The sequence below is a fragment of the Piliocolobus tephrosceles genome, chromosome X, assembly GCF_002776525.5.
Source record: "Piliocolobus tephrosceles isolate RC106 chromosome X, ASM277652v3, whole genome shotgun sequence".
NCBI lineage: Eukaryota > Metazoa > Chordata > Mammalia > Primates > Cercopithecidae > Piliocolobus > Piliocolobus tephrosceles.
In genome coordinates this window covers 40,378,081-40,384,687 of record NC_045455.1, presented here as the reverse complement: position 1 = coordinate 40,384,687, position 6,607 = coordinate 40,378,081, and positions in this window count along the sequence as shown.

Here is a 6,607-nt window from a genome sequence, read left to right as displayed (position 1 = left end):
ACTGCAAGCTCCGCCTTCTGGGTTGATGCCATTCTCCTGCCTCAGCCTCCCGAGTAGCTGGGACAATAGGCACCCGCCACCACACCCGGCTAATCTTGTTTTTGGCATTTTTAGTAGAGACAGGGTTTCACCATGTTAGACAGGATGGTCTCTATCTCCTGACCTCGTGATCTGCCCTTCTTGGCCTCCCAAAGTGCTGGGATTACAGGCATGAGCCACTGCACCTGGCCTCTTTCTCTCTCTTTTTTATTTTATTTTATTTTTTTAGAGACAAGAGTCTCGCTATGTTGCCCAGGCTGATCTTGAAATCCTGTGCTCAAGTGCTCCTCTTTCCTTGGCCTGAGAAAGGCTGAGTTTACAGGTGTAGTCACTGCACCTGGCCCAGGCCTAACTTTCTGTATCAGACAGGGTCAGACAGAGTTCTGAGTTGCAAGCAACAGAAACAAACTCTGACCAATTTAGGTAAAAAATAAATTTATAGTTATTGGGCAGCTCACAAGTTCTGAAAGAGCAAGAATGAGACTTGGAACTTACAGAACTAGCAACGACGCCCAATATACTGAAACTCGGAAGTTGCTGTGGGTAGAGGCAATTTGGAGTAAACTGTATTATTGTTAAAAAATATTTTCTTCTCTCTGCAGGAGTTGTATATTTTCCTGTTCCATTATTGTTGAGCTCAGCAATATAACTTCCTGTCTGATGGAATGTGAGTGGAAGTGATGTCTTCACTTCTCCAAAAATTTTAAGAGCCACTGAATGGATTTACCACTTCTTTTTTCCATATGCCACAAGACTTACAATTCCATAATAGCAGCTGGTCCTGAAATGAAGACAACCAGAGCAGAACCCGAGTTAACCTGCGAGAGACATTTAACTGGAATTTGAAGGCTTTGTTGTTGTAAGCCACAACAATAAAGAGGGTTGTTGGTAACTGCAACATAACCTGTGTGAACTGGCTAATAGAGGAGAGCTGAATAAATCCACAAGGCTTATAGCTGACAGAGCAGTCAGCCCAAGAGATATCTTAAAATGCTGATATTTCCGTATCTTTAAAAATATTTGAAATATGAATGATTTATGTCTTGAGGTCAAGATAAGTGCCTTAATTATTCAATTTATTTTGAATATTTTGAACAAAATATTTTTCCACTCAAAAGTTATATGCTATTTCACGTTTTTAAATGGAAGCAAAGGTGACTTGTCTTGAAAATAGTCTTCTAAACCACCGTAATATTTGAGAAGAGTGAGAAAATCATGATTCATAATGTTTCTATTTGTGAATTCTGAAAGAGGTAATCCTTTGATATGGATCCTGAATAGGTAACTGGGCCTAAATTCAAAATACAGCAAAGTGGCCATTTGCTGACTAGAGGTCACATGCACACTGTGCTTTCTCAGAAAACCCACATGCTCACACATCTGGGACTTTCATAGCTATCTGTTCCTGTTTACTTCAACTGAATCAACAGCTGCTGGAAAAATCCTATGTCGTCTTCTGAAGTTAACCAATAGGCTGTGACTTGCACTGACCAGTCAGAACTAAATAAGCATCAACCAATCAGAACTGAACAAGTTTGCATCCCTTATTTACATAGCAGACCAGATTGGGAATCTGGATGGGAACTTTCTCTTTTTTCTATAAAAGGCAACTCCTCTCTTTGTTCCCTCATAAGAAACCTTGGTTCTGTACAGAAGGCTGTGTCTCCCCGTTTACAAATTGTTGGTAAAATGAAGTCTCTTTTCTTCTTAAAAAAGAAAATCTTTTTTAGTGGATTTGTTGACATACCGCAAAGACAATTCTCACTCTAGTTCAGAGACTTTTTGAGCAAATGGAATATTAGCATGACAGCTATCCAAGTGATTCAATTAACTCTGTAACAATTACCTGGGATGAAACAGAGAAAGATGAAGAGGCACTGTAAACACTTTTTTAAAACAAAAAGCAAATATTTTTTGAATGCATAATTACCTGGAGCAACAGAAAGATTCATATTTCTGGTCTTCCTTTCAAAATAAATAAATAATGCCTTTTCAAAAAATAAGGCTTTACGGGCTCGCTGATACAAAGCCCTAAGAAACACACAGTCTCACCTCTGTGGTATTCCTGCCAACGATGTAAAACTACCTAACCATGAGGAAATATCAGACAAACCTAAACTGAAATACATTTTACATAATGACTGACCTGAACTCTTTTTAAAATACCAGTACTATAAGAGACAAAGAAAGATGGAGGAACTGTTCCAGATTAAACAAGGTTAAAGACACATGCCAACTGAATGTAACATATCATCTTGGATTTTCTTTTACAATAAAGTGAATTATTGGTGTCACAAAACGCTTGGGGTGTCACTTCACCAGCTGGAAACCTTTGTGGCTGACAGTGCCTTTTGCCTGAGTATTACTTGCATTACTTGCACCCCCTGGGCCCGTTCCACCCCACAGCACAGCAGGCTATGATTGGTTCACACTTCTGACTTGGATCTCACACCTGCCAAGGGTGAGCCAGGTGTGGAGCAGCAAGGGGTGTGTGAGCGAGCAAGCACAGGGCCCAGCCACCGCACACAGCCAGGCATGCCAGCTGCTGTGTCGGGGTGGGCAGCTGCAAGTGCTGGCACAGGTGCCAGCTCTAAGCAAGGCTGCAGTTGGGCCAGATGTACTGCACGCAGCTTCTGCTGCGGACACCCGCATCTGGATGAGGGGAATGTGGTAGCATCCAGAAGCTTGGAGATGCCAGGAAGTGCAGAGCCCCAAAGAGGATGTCACAGCTCTGGCTTGGGGAGTCCCTAGGTCTGGGCTCCCCGAAGGGCCACAGCTCTTCTCTCCTTGTCTCCTTCTCATTGCCCACAATGTGACAAGTGGCGGGGGCTGGGGGTGTGTTTCAGCCCTGTTTGTGTTACAGCTCTTTCAGTCCCACTATTCAGTGAGTCCCGAGTTCTTTTCCCAAGTCCAGGAATAATGAGGTATGGGGACAGCTGTAGGGTGAGCAAGGTGGAAAGGAGCTTCATTGAGCAATAGAACAGCTCCCAGGAGGCCTAAAGTGGGTAACTCCTTCTGGCAGTTGGTAGTCCTGATGTCTGTGTGAGTCTGGCTGAGTCTGGGGTTTTTATGGGTTCTGAAGAGAGGAAGTGCATGCTGATTGGCTCATAGGCGGCCATGGGCAGGCCAGGAAAAGCACCATAAGTTCTCACTCTGGGCTGCAGAATCCACCCTGAACCTGCAGCCTGGCCCCCCAGGTTTCAGGCTATCCCTGGCTTGAAAGTGGGGTTTCACTGAGGACCCACCAATAACCCGTCTGCCTCCTGCCATCAACATGCCATCCAAGGTGCCCAGGCTGTTCATGCCAAAGGATGCCTGCAAGCCTGTGCTGAACTGTCCTCAGCTCCCCTTCTGGCTTCCCTCTTGCACTCATTGGCATCCAAAGTCTGGAGGTTGCAGGGGGCTGGCATGTTAGCACAGCCCTGAGTGCATGCACACCCAGCCAGGTAGCAACAGTACCCAGGCTTGGCCACAACTTTGCTCTGCACCAGAGTGGATGCTGGGAGCAGGGAGAGGCCAGACAGTGGCAGCAGGCACTTCCAAGCCTGCAGGGGCAGGGGCTTCCCAGGCCCCTGAGAGCACAGGAATGTCTGGGTCCAGGGCCGTGGCCAGGAGGCTACAGCTGCACCCGGGAGTGCAGGCCTCCAGTCGTGCCAACTTGGTAGGGGTAGGGCTCCTGCTGCCCTACAAAGGTGCAACTCTGACTGTGCCTCCCCCATTGCAGCCAGCATCTTTGCAGCAGCCACTCCAGACAGCTGCTGCTGCCATCATTGGGACACTGGCAAAAACTGAATAAGAATTGAAGATTATATCAGTGTTAATTTTCTGATTTCAATATTGATTCTGTGGTTAGTTGAGGTGTTTGTTCCTTTTTCTTAGAAAATATACACTGCAGTATTTAAGGGGCAAAATGAAAGTGTGAAGAGTGTACAAGAATGCTTTATTATTCATTCATTCATTTATTTATTTTGAGAAAGAGTCTCACTCTGTTGCACAGGCTAGAGTGCAATGGCCTGATCTCTGCTTACTGTAACTTCTGCTTCCCCAGCCTGGGCAACACAAAGAGACCCTGTCTCTACAAAAAAATTAAAAAATTAGCCAGGCATGATGGCACATGCCCATAGTCCCAGCCTCAGCATGCTGGGACAGGAGGATCCCTTGAGCCTGGGAGATCGAGGCTGCAGTGAGCCGAGATCGCATCACTGCACCCTAGCCTGGGCAACTCAGTGGGACCCTGCCTCAAAAAACAAAAAATTGTGTAAGAACAATTAACGTGAGATTTCTGCTGTTAAAATTTTAAGTGTACAATACAATATTGTGAACTATAGGCACAATGTTGTACAGAAGATCTCTAGAACATAATCATTTTGCATAACTGAAATATTATTCCCATTAATAATAATAATTAATTAATTAATAGTAACTCTCCATTTGTATCTCCCTCCAGTTCCTGACAACCACCATTGTGCTTTCTGCTTCTGCACGTTTGACTATTTTAGATACTTCTTATAAGCAGAATCATGAAGTATTTGTCCCTCTGAGACTAGCTTATTTCAGTTGGCATAATGTCCTCAAAATTCATTCATGTTGTCACACATGGCAGGATTTATAAAGAAAAAGAGGTTTAATGGACTCATAGTTCCACATGGCTGAGGAGGCCTCATTATGGCAGAAGATGAAAGGCACATCTTACATGGCAGGAAAGAGAGAAAATGAGAAAAGGGAAACCCCTTATAAAACCAACAGATCTCATGAAACTTATTTGCTACTACGAGAACAGCATGGGGGAAACCGTCCCCATAATTCAATTATTTCCCACCAGGTCCTTCCACAACACATGGGAATTATGGGAGCTACAATTCAAGATGGGATCTGGGTGGGGATACAGCCAAATCATATCACCTCCAATATCTGTTCTTTCCTTCTTATGATTATGGAACTTTTATTTAGGCACAGAGTGCTAAGGTAAAACTGCCAGCTTTCCTTACAGGTACTTATGGCCATGTTACTAGGTCTGGACAATGGTATGTAAGCAGAAGCGATGGGGGAAAATTCTGGGTTAGTGGCCCGAGAACATCACTTCTCTGGAAGTTGAATATGAAGCCAGGAGTTGGAGCAATTATCCTGAATCTATTAAAGAAGCTGTACATTGAGAATAGCAGAGTTACAAGACAGAAGACTAGGCCCCTCATGTCTTCAAGTAGAGCAGCCAGCCTGGACATAAAGAAATAAATTTGTCTTGTTTAAACCATTTTGGGTTTTCTACTACAGCAGCAGGACTGATATGCTAATACATAATTTGTACCTAAAAGTAAGATGATACTGTAATAAAACCTATAACAAGAGGCATTGGCAATTCAGGCAACAGGTGATGAGCATATCATAGACTAACACTGGCGACTCTTATGCTTGGCCCAACATTTGGTGAAACTGTCACTATATGATGCCTTAAAAGTTAGCCGACATGCATGTAGAGCCTATAGCTCTATGACAGTGTTTCTAAATACGTGTCATATTGGCATTTTGGGTAAAACAATTTTCTGTGGTTCAAGAATGCCCTGGGCATTTTAGGATGTTCAGCATTTTTGCTCATGACCCATGAAATGCTAATAGTAATCCTCAGTCAATACAACAACCAAAAACATCCTCATATTCTTCCTAATGTCCCTTTTAAGAGCTGACCCTAGGTAAGAATTACTGCATTAGAAAAAGTAGCTAGAAAAAAATGTCAGAACATCAGTGTGCTGGATGCTTCTTCCCACTTTTGCCAAGGTCCTACAAGAAAGAGAAACTCAGTGCTATGGTTTGAATGTGTCCCCCAAAGTTCATGTGTTGGAAACTTAATCCCCAATGCAATAGTGTCTAGAGGCAGGACCTATAAAAGGTGATTAGGACCCAAGGGCTCTGCTTTCATGAATGAACTAATACTGTTATTGTGGGAGTGGGTTAGTTATTGTGAGAGTGGGAATCTGATAAAAAGATGAAGGATGAGTTCAATCTCTCTCTCTCTCTCTCTCTCTTTTTTCTCTCTCTCCCCTGAACACTTTGGCACATGTTTTGTTACCCTTCCACCTTCTGCCACCATGGGATAATGCAGCAAGAAGACCCTGACCAAATACAGGCCCCTCAGCCTTGGACTTTCCAGCTTCCAGAAGTGTAAGAAATACATCTTTGCTCTTTGTCAATTACCTTATCTCAAATAGTATGTTATAGCAACACAAAAGGGACTAAGACACCCAGGCTAATTTTACAGAGATGGACAGAAAGAGGTGGACATAATACAGCTTGGGAAATTAGGTTGGCTGGATGTAGAAAATGGATGGGAGCCCTCAATGACTTGCAAAGGAGAGCCACCACGTCAGCTCAGATACTTAAGTGAAAGAGAAACAAACTAACCAGGCGCAATGGCTCATGCCTGTAATCCCAGAACTTTGGGAGGCTGAGGTGGATAGATTAGTTGAGCTCAGAAGTTTGAGACTAGCCTAGGCAACATGGCAAAATCCTGTCTCTACAGATACTACTACTACTACTACTACTACTACTACTACTACTACTACTACTACTACTA